Source organism: Heliangelus exortis, chromosome 8 (assembly GCF_036169615.1).
Source record: "Heliangelus exortis chromosome 8, bHelExo1.hap1, whole genome shotgun sequence".
Taxonomy (NCBI): Eukaryota; Metazoa; Chordata; class Aves; order Apodiformes; family Trochilidae; genus Heliangelus; species Heliangelus exortis.
Window position 1 is genome coordinate 20,112,541 of NC_092429.1, and position 11,053 is coordinate 20,123,593.

Here is an 11,053-nt window from a genome sequence, read left to right on the forward strand (position 1 = left end):
TTTTTTTATAAAACCAAGCAAAATTAACGGATTCATAGTGGGAAGGCATGAATTTGCCTACAGAGTGCTTGCATGAAGTGAAAATATATTTAACAGAGACATTTTTGCACGGGATAGTTTTCTGAAACTCAACATCGTAAGTGCAATCAAGGTGTCTGCCCCCCACCCTAGCCAGGGTTATCGTGCCTGCTCATCCCAGCATTGAAGGTTGGCGCTCAGAAAAGGGGAGTCTCCACCAGAAAGTCCTCCAAGGCTTCACTTATGAATGTGGAGCTGCTATCTCCTTTGAGTTTATTTGGGTTTTTTTGCTTTTTCTGTTTGCTTTCTGAAATAGTATTTTTTTTTAAGCCTGTTAGGATAGCAGAAAGCAACAAGACAATGTAATTTGCAAGAAGATCTGTGGTTTTAGTTTTTTCTAGAAACAAGGGGAGATGGTGCTATAAGACAGATAGGCAACAAAAATGTTGAACTACTGCTTATGGTAATCAAATACATGGTCACCAAATTCATAAGTGGGTCTCATCCACAGTTATGGACAGAATCCAAGCAACTTAATCAGTGTTCTATTATTTACTGTTTTCAATTTATTAAAGAACACTTGTATAGAGGTAGAACATTATCTCATCTTTTTACATTTGTACTGTAGGATATGTTCCCCTTCCCTGTCTGGTAGATATTACAGTTTAACAGATGTCTCCCAGATGCTCATCTGATACAATGGCATAGACAGAAGTCAGGTCAGCAATTTTGGAAATAAAATCCAACTTGCAGAAAATATTTATAGTTGATTCAGCATGCAACAATATGATCTTTATTAATGTTTAAGGAAAAACAAGATTAAAAATTTACAACCTTAGAATAGAAAAATTTTGATAAAAATACGAGGGAAACTTTTATTTTGGCATTCCTGAGGCATACTCAATATAAAAAAAAAATGAAAAAAAAACACCTCATAATCATCTTACTGTGACATCTGCTTAAAATAGATGGATTTAAAGGATTGTAGAAAATGGATTAATTGGAAATTAGATCCACCCTGGCCAGGATAATTGTGCCTGGAGGGACATCCCAGCATTGAAGACCCTCAGAAAAGGGGAGTAGTCTCCACCCAGCCATTAGTTCTTAGTCCTTATCTCTTCCCAGGTGTCACCCCCTGCTCAGCTTTGGCCAGGCCAGGTCCTCCACCCCAGTCAGGGCAATTCAGTTTAAAATTGTTCTTTTAAGACAATTTCAAATCAGTGAGATCAGACTCTCACATCACCACATGTTTCAAAGACAATTTTAAAGAATCACTGGGTAGTGGTTACAGAGAACTAAAAACAGAAGGAAAACAGAACAGGAAAGGGAAGAAGAGAAACAGGTTTTGAAGAAATAGAAATGGAAATAAAATTAATCTTATAATTGTCAGCAATTTGATATGATCCAATTATAGCAAACACAATTTAAAATCACGCCGTGAATAAATTTTACAATATAACAGTACTGAATACAACACCACAATAGTAATAACAGAAATCCTTCATTGAGGAATTACTTGGGTACAGGGTAAGCAGTGGCCACCACTTAAAACTTCACTATAGTTAAAAACGGATGTCCTTTAGTTTACTATTAATTTTGTCCCAAATCTGGGTTTTTGTCATCCTATGTGCATGCAGTCAATCAAGCACAGAGGGCTGAAATCTGAGAATTATTAATATTTTGCAGGCTTTTGTGTGTATTTGCACACAGCTATCACCTTTTGCTTTTTGCACTATCATGGGGGCCATGGCTTCCATTTACACTTCCTCCAGCACAGGAGTCCTGGGTCAGATCCTCCTTATGGTGTAGTCAGTAATCATGTGCCAGTTTCCAGTGTGGCATTAGGGATGTAGCTATAGCAATCACTATTAGAGAAATTCAGGTAGCCACATAGACCATTTTCATGTAACATTAGATCTGACTTAGAACTCCTAAATTCCCAGAACCCTCCCATCTGCCCCAAGTCATACAGCTGCTGTCCCTGGGTCTTACCATTCTCATCCCAGGGTAACCTTTGCCCTCTTTATTCAATGGGGCTGGATAAGAGTTCGCTTCCATATGGGACAAAGTGTTGAGAGACCTAATGTACATTGGAGACTGGGTAACCCAGCCCACAGGGAAGTATACATATTGCCATCATTACAAGTCCTGATCAAACCAGCAAGAACATCAGAGAAAATGTAACAGTCATTGTCATTTTCTATCTGTGTTACTGCCTATATTAGGATTCAGTGAAATTACATAGAATGATCTTGGCCTTATGTAGCCTGATCTGAAAAGTATTAAGCTTATAGGAAAAAAAGTCTATTAGGATGATGATCTTTCACTTGAAGACCTGTGACAAATCATTCTGAAAGCATACAGGTGAAGGTATTGTGGTGCTTCACTGAGTAGATTTTATCAAATTTTTATCAAATGCAATACAAAAATATTGTTCTAAATGTATAAAATGCTTTATTACCCCTACAGCATTTTTAGCTAGTGCACAAAAAGAAAATGAATATTGGTCTCAAGGGGAAAATGAATACTTAAAATCATGTAAACACAAAACCCATTTGCTTTATAAAAGCCAGAAAAAGCAAATGGACTTATGAGTGCAATTGAAAGCCTTCCAAAATAGTCATTCAGTAGATCAGAATAATAACACACTAGATAAAAACTCTAATTAGCATACAACCAAGAGAAGAACCTAGGAGGAAATACAACATTTTATAGTTGTGTTTTAAGTGAAGCAGAGTTGCAGAAGAACTTTTAGAGACACTCTGCACTGGAAAAGAATTTAACCACTAGTGAATATTCCTTATGTTTTGCAGTTTGGCTTAAGATACTGTCCTCTCATTCTTCTCTGCTCTTCCTTTTAAATAGGACCTGACTCCAATCTCAGGCTGAGTTTTGGCATCAATATATTAAGTAGATGTACACATTTAATATTAATGACTGCTTGAGCTCTTCTATTTATCAGTGACAATGGGTGAAATACAGTATGTTCCCCTATGAAATTTGTCATCCTCTTCTGTGATTTACACAAAGCCTTATTAATATGAGAGCTGCTATAATTCAAGTCAATAAATCTCCAGATGCCTTTTTAAAGTTATTGAAGAAATTATTCTGCACCGGGAAGCTTCTTCTGACCAATGAAGCTCTGCCAGAGTAGACATGGACATACCCACCTTCATCTAAAAATAGAGTTTTAAAGGTTTTAAAGGATAAAGAAATAAATTGCTCTCTCAAACAAAATAGGAGTCTGTTGCAACAGACAACGTATTGGGACATCAGTGGAACCATTAGTGAAACAGGGGTCTAAATTGCCTGGTCATGGGATGGAAGAAGAAAAGCAGGTGGCTTTCAGTTTCTTAGACCATAAGACTTGTCTCCAGTTAAGCCTGAAGAAAGCCTTATAATTCTCTGTTGTGTTGCTTTGTTAGAGTATGTTCCTGCATGCACACTGTACCTGTGGAAGCATGCTCTGTAGATTTGAGGTCCCTAATTGTCATGCTAGTGGCACAGAATTTTCAACAAAGTTTAATGACAAATATTTCACTTAAGGACTTCTATTTAATGTGCTTGTTTCTTATATAAGTGTATAATGATGTCTTTGGGATGCAATTTAAAGTGTCACTGGAGGTGCCAGTAAGATTATACCTGGAAGTAAAATGAGTAATATTCTATGTATTTAGCATAACTACTGCAGCTTGGTGTCCTTTATATAAGCCTGCCTCAAAGTAGATTACTAAAGACATGTGCCAAACCAAGAGCATGTTAACATGCCTAATTTGACAGAAATTCTCTTTCAGTATAAATGCTATGGAGTTTGCAAAAAGGAAGCTGCCTTTTAAGATTAATATTGAATTATAGCTCACTCCAAAGCCTGCTGTGGATATAACAACATCATGGTGAAGCTGGACTTGTAGTGCGCTATAGCCATTTCCCAGTAATATCCCAGTGTAACTCACAGATGCTATTTCAGTGAGAGCAAAATAGGGTTTATGACCTCCTTATCTCTAAAAGAGTGTAGATTGTTTGCTTATATATTGAAAATAGGATCCAGATCTCTGACTGGTGGACATGTACCATATGCATGTCTAGAAGTGGGAAAGTCTGATACTAAGCTTGTTCCAAGCCTCTTTTATGCTGGAGTTGACAAGTGCTAACTTAGCTTACAGGATGTTCTGAATTGTATAACCTGTTTTTATTCCTGCACTGGTTTTGACATATGGGGGTGACTTGTGGGGATGATATATTAGTTCACTGGAAGGAAAGTTGTTCTTTTGAAATCACCCTGAGAAGATCATCATTAAATTACTGTCATATTTGAAAGTCTAATGGAGCTCTTGGCTAAGACAGCCAGTGGTGTGGAAACTTCAGCTCCCAATATAAAAAGGGAAATTGCTTATGGCAGAAATCAGAAACACTGCCTTTGGAAACAAGTATGACCATCCCATTTTTTTAGTAACATTTTCAAAATTTTATCCTTAATTCTAATAGCACAGAAAAATAAATTCTAAAACGAAACCCACCATATAACTAACTATGTAGGGCAGATAAACAGAATGAAATATAAATATAAACCTGAATTAAATATATCAAATCTGTTCTCAAAATACTTTCAACCTTTTGCAAAAATCCGTACTCAAGGAAGTCCAAATCTATGGAGAATACATATACACACACCTACTAGCATCATGTGATATACTCAGTAATAATAGAAAGAGCTACTGCTAAAATGTGTGATCTATATGGATTTATATAAAATATAACTACTCAATGTAAAGTAGCAGCTAAAATCCATGTAAGAACAACAAATAAAATACCAAATTTTAGTATATTAAAATCCTGCAGAGTTCTATTAAATGAAAGAATAACAACAAAATATAGTAACGTATAAATATGTAGTTAAATAGAATAACAAACAAAATACTGCTTGCTTAAGAGACACAGCATCATCTAGTGGTCAAATACAAGAACCAGAATTCTAAGTGAATTATACATTGTTTTGGTATTTTGTTCAGACACAAAAATGAAAAGCACAAAGAAAATAGCTACTTACACATCAGGAAGTATTGTAGACAAAGTCCAGAAAAGTAGTTACCCGACCTAATGCTTTTTAAAATATCTACTTTCTATTTTCTTTTCACAGAAAAGAACTTTATTAAAGTACACCAACGGAAGAGACATCATGTACTCACTTTTGCTTTAACTGTATTTGGATATAATCCAAACGGAAATAAAATCCTAAACAAAATGTGTAAGTGAAGTTAGATGGCATTCAGCAACCTTTTTGAAAACTCTTTGAGGTTACAGGTATGCTTAGGGAGTTCCTAACAAACTACAGATCTTGTCCATACCTGAAGCTTCTGTAACATGGACACATGATGCTAGCAGTAGTCCTTCTGTGACCTTATCTCTAAGGCTACTTTGTTACACTACACTGTTCCTATTCATATTAATATGAAGAAAGTAACAGGACTGCCACCATGAAAATAAAATCTTTTCCAGCACTTTTGTCATTTATGTCTCAAAGCTACTTTTGTGGTTTTCTTTTTTTCCTTAATAATTAAAACATTTTGTCCTGAGGCTCCTAAAACTCTTAACAAATGCCTTGCTAAACTTGTTAAACTCCCAAGCAATTAGGCGGAAAAAAATATCTTTTAGGAACTGAATTTGAACGGCATGGAGTAATACCTATATCTCCTTTTTTTTTTTTTTCTTTTCTTTTTTCCTTTTTGTGATCTACTGAGTTGTTATTGCAATAATGACCTGGTAATATAGGTTGTTACCCTGTAGGCCGGTAAATACAGAATTGCCATTATTAATACTGAGCCACAGGCTTTCACTGGGCTTGCAAAGCCTCAGGACTGAGACATGTCATGCTTGCTTTATTTGATTTCATCTAGACCTGTCTGGAGTTTTGTCTTAAACCCATTAGAAGTAACATTGATTCATCTTATCAGATGGTTATGCCTAACTTAATTTACTTACTTCTGCACTGAAAAACAGATTTTATATAAGCTGTTGTAACAAGTGGCTATTCTGTACAGAATGAAATATTCATCACTCTAATCTAACGCAGGAATACAGGCCTAGTATGACAGCAGGGACTTTGAAATCAGTGAAGTGAATGGAGAGACATTCTTATCAACCCCTCAATTTGTAACTGTATGCAAGCATGCAATAGTGAGTTGTTATACAAGCTTTGTAGAAACCGGAGTACTGTGCAGTATTAGTAACCTGTATTTTGAATCTACCAAGGAAAAGTAAGCACAGACTTCACACAAAGACCCACCAGTCAAACAGTCCTGGCTGCACTTTCTACAGTTCTGCAAGTTGCTGTGTGTATAGTTACAGATCATCTGTTTTCATCAGCTCAGGTGGAGTTGGACAACTCAGTTGGAACCTGTAATTTGAAATTATATTAACCTTTCTTTAATGCTTGTCCCAAGAGTAGGGCTGAGTACCTTAGCAGTAAATGTGGTTGATTCAAACTGCTACTTGTCATGAAAGCATAAGAGAACTATATGGTTTATTTTTCCATGAGGTATTTGTGCTCTTCCACAGAGGAAAAATACCTACTTACTAGCCAATTTATAGAATCTTCCTTGCACAATGATCCATGAACTCAGAAGTTCTGCTCTAAAGTATGCAATTACCAAAACTGTGAAGTCAACACTGATACCATCCTTAAGAACAGCTAATGTTGAACAGGTCTATTTTTGATATTTTGAGAAAATTCAGGTATCAAAATATAATTGGAATGCAATGAAATTTATGCATAGCTTAGAGTGTCTTTGGTTTCTAGTGTCAAACACTTGGTATACAAATACTAAAGTCACCAGATGTTTTTATCACTGAAGTTGTAGTAATAACAACACCAAATCCCATATGATGAACTAACTCTGATTTACAGGTAATCTATGTCCTATACTAGACAGTCTTCGATTAAATCAAGTTTCTTTTTATGGATTTTGAAATAAGCCAGAAAATACATGAATTAAAAAAAAAAAAAAAAAAAAAAAAAAAAAAAAAAAAGAAAAAGGGGGGAGAGTGAAAGAATGCATTTTGACACGAGCAAAATTTGCAAATCTGGATAGCTGAAATAATATTCCTGTGAATGTTGTCATTCTAAAAGCCAGTTGGTTTTACACATTCTTCTTTCTGGATGAAAAGAAAGATTCTCCCTTCCCCATTTGTCTTTCCTCTCCTATGAATATTTCTTACATAGCTACAGATACCTTTCCACATGGCAGGAGGGACAAAAAGAGGTGAAAATGCAGATTGTAATTGCCAGATATTTCAGTGTCAGTCAACTTGCTGAAAGTGAAATGTCAATTATTTTTGGAAAGGCAGTGTACAACGTGAGTGGACATGTTCTGCAATTCAATACAAGGGAGCATGTCTTTAATCTCATAGCCCAATGACCTAGAATGAAGTTGTACTTATGAAGTATTGATTGTACTTGGTGGAAAGATGTGCTATATGTCTTAAATGGAATTATAACGCACAATAAGGTATTGGTTATGGACCTGATCTCCTGTGGCTAAAAAAAACCCAAAACACCAGGCACCCACCTTATACAGAAGTGCATTTTATGTTTTCACTTGAAAGAATTTTGAAACTTGCTTTAAGATATGAAATATGTCACCTTAGCATTAGACAGACAATCTGAGAATGGACTTTGAAAAATTATGAAATGTGGCACATAGTCCTTCCCCTAAACATACTGAGTGAAAGGTAATTTGTTTTGACTGACACTTCACTTTATAATAAAGAGAAAGTGTTAAACTAGATGATTTCTTACTCCAGTGCAGCAAGGCATGCTTAAGCATGCAGATGCTGTTAAAAATTTTTTTATTCAAAGACTTGGATGAAAAGCAACCAGAACACAAATGCATAGGGTAAGAATCGCACGACTGTTAAAAACCTCTGTGAACTTTGTTTAAAAAAATACAGAAATTATTCAGACTTGCTTCTGTGGCTTCTCAGTGTGCAGGGACAATTCTCCTTATTCTGGTACTGAAATGCCAGTTACCACAGGCTGAATAATGTGCAGACCATATAGAGAATACCAAAAGTTGTAGCGTTTGGCAAAAGTAACTGAGGAAAGCATTTTTTTCTTCCCTTCTGTGAAGAGATTGTTTTCTTAAATAAGCTTTTCTGATAGCTTCTCAAATTGTATTAAAAGTCCTGATAGTTCTTTCTGGGGAAGGGACTTGAGTTATGGCAATTTGCAGCTGCTGCAGTTGTAACCCGAGCTTTTTTTCTTGTGTCAGTAAAGAATTAATACAACACTAGAAGAATCAGTGAATTCAACTGTAGTGCTAACACTAATATACAGTTTTCTTAATGAAAGAATGTGACACCATTATATAGTGTTATATACACTGTGGATTGTGCAACAAATTTGGGGGGCCATTTAAAAATCTGTTGCTGGTGGCCTTTCTGCTCCTACTCATGCTAGAGAGCTCTAAAATGTGAGGCTGCCCTTGGAGATTCTGTCACAAACACAGGTATACAATAAAGCAAGCCATAATACTTTGGGCTTATTAATTAAATAAACCAGTTTATTGTTCAATGTGTCACTGATTTGATGCTTTCATAAATAATTGTAAAGGACAAGCTGAGTTGGAGTTCTATTATTTTGGACAACTATATCTGCCCCTGGCCACTGCTAATTTTATGTCACTAATGGACAGCTTTATGGGGTGGGTAATGAATTGTGTGCAAAACATTAGAGTATTCTGCAGAGCTAGCTTTATTGATTTTTTTTTTCAAACTTGTATTTCTTACCAACTCGACGAGTTTTGAGACTGAACTTTTGTCTTTATGACATTACCATTTATACAATCACTTCCTGCTGCATAAAAAGGGAGGAAACAAGAATCATGGGGAGGCTAATTAAGGACTAATTCAAAAAGCCTCGTTTTGGAGTCTGTAGAATTTTTGCCCTTATAGCCTTCTAAGACCAGGCTGGAGAAAGTCCTGAGTAATGTATTTGTAATTCAGTGTAAACCCTGCTTTTGAGTAGGAGGCTGGATTAGACATCTCCACAAATGGATTACCTTCCTTTATGGCCTGAATGAATCCATAGTTCTGACCCATATGCATAGTACTAAAATACCTGGGTTGAAATTTCTCCTTGTATAAGGAAAAAACTCCTGAACTTTGAATTTCAACACAAAACCATGGTAATTTGAGACAATTCTGTGCTGAGAGGGACAGGTAGGCTGAACAGCCATGAGTTATTTCTAGCGAATTTGTTCTTGTCACCTTAGTATTCAATGTCTCTAGAAAATACATATTTTTCTCAGCCTACAGTGTCTCTTAGTTCTGAGAGGAAAACACATTTGAAGTTATAATTTCACCACCTGGTGATGATGTGCAGATTAATAACTGAAATGTACTAGAGAGCTACAAGGTGAACAGAGATGGCTAGTTTGCCTATGAGTTTCACAGGCTTGCTGCATGAGAAGTTCCCCAATGTGAATACGCAGGAGTGAACTAAAAGGACAATTAAAACAGGATGCAGCAGCACCAACACCCCAGACTTGCTTTTGCAATCCTCATGCTCCCATCTGCTACAGCTGTGTGATTGATCACCAGCATATCTCAGAAAGATGACTGGACTTGATAAAAAACACAGGCCACACACAGAACTTACTAGGCCAGTGATACTTTAAAGTTTGAACAGTATTGGATTCTGTAAGTAATTGCTGCTTAATTTCTTCTTTTCCCCCAGATCTCCTTTGAACACCTGTACTTCTTCAATTATCTTTTCCCAGCTCCTTTCCAAACCCATCTGGATGAACTCGGGACAGTCATCTGATCTACCAAGTGAAACCACTGTGACCATCCACACTGGACTGATCTTTCCTGAGGTTGTCAGTGTTCAGTGATGAAATGAGCATGCCCTAAAGCTCTTCTAGCTGTATCGCTAGTACCGCACCAGATCCATCACGACTTTTCAACGAAAACAAGTGGTCTCGAGGATTTTACAGAATAACGGCCTTATTTGTTCTATTGAAAGATGGAATAAGACATCATTCACTATTCACCAGGGACTCTTCACAGCCTGCAGAATACTTTTTCTCTGTGGCCAGCTTCACTGCACCTCAGAATCCAGTCCCAGAGCTCGGGTCTCCCTCTGTGGTCTTGCTGCCCAGTGGCAGGCCAAGGCTTTCAGGCTCTGCACAGTGGCATTAGGCACCAGGGCGCTGCCAGACCCAGAGCTGGAGGCAACAGTGGTTGATCCAGCCAGCTGGTGGTGATTGATCCAGCCAGCAACCAGCTAATTAGATATGGTAAGACCCCAGATGTCATCAGTCAAATTTGGGGATTTTTTTGCCCCCTTCTTAGGTCACAGTTTCTGTCCACAGAGAAAAAGGCTGGCTCTGCAGATCTGTCTGGTTCGGGTAGGAGCTGGTCACTGCCTCCGCACTGACTGCTTGCTGTAGAATCCCTTCCCGTGCAATTGCAGCTCTGCTTCAGCCATGCTGGCTGCCTTTACCAGACACTCAACTGCTGCTGTCGTGAAGGAGCGTGCTAGTGTCCTCTGCTCCTGTCAAGCAGCAAGAGGAAAAGAGCCTTCAGCTGAGGGTTAAGGGGAATGGTGCTGAGAGCCGCGCAGATCCTCACGCTTCAGTCTGAACACAACCTCTTAACTGCTGAGGGAGGAGAAAAGAACAAGAGTCATCCCTGCCCTTGGAGCATTGTTTCAGATTCGACTACAGGAAGATTTTGTACACCATGTGTCTAAGGCATCACCGGACCGAGTCACGACCCTGACAGAACAGCCCACGGCGCGCAGGACCTAAGGGGGGCGGGCAGACCCCTCGGCTGCCTCAGCACACAGGCTCCCGTCAGCACATAGGCCAGAGGAACCGCAGAGCCAGCCGCAGGAGCTCACTACGGCTCACGGCTGCTGGCAGGACGGCAGGACCCGAGCCGGTGCTTCATGACCCGACCCCGCAGTCACCCCCATCCTCCCGCCCTCTCGTCAGCACCAACCCCCGCCCCCGACGGTGTCGCGAGGTTTGAGGCA

At 38.2% G+C, this 11,053-nt stretch overlaps 1 long non-coding RNA gene across 1 annotated transcript; it reads right to left on the minus strand.

The window, feature by feature from the left end:
* Window positions 1–10,002: 10,002 nt before the first annotated feature.
* On the minus strand, window positions 10,003–11,018 carry LOC139799219 (uncharacterized). Its single transcript, XR_011727151.1, has 2 exons — window positions 10,842–11,018; window positions 10,003–10,570 (listed from the first exon to the last, which is right to left on the minus strand). It is a non-coding gene; the product is annotated as an uncharacterized lncRNA (long non-coding RNA).
* Between the last annotated feature and the right edge of the window lie 35 nt (window positions 11,019–11,053).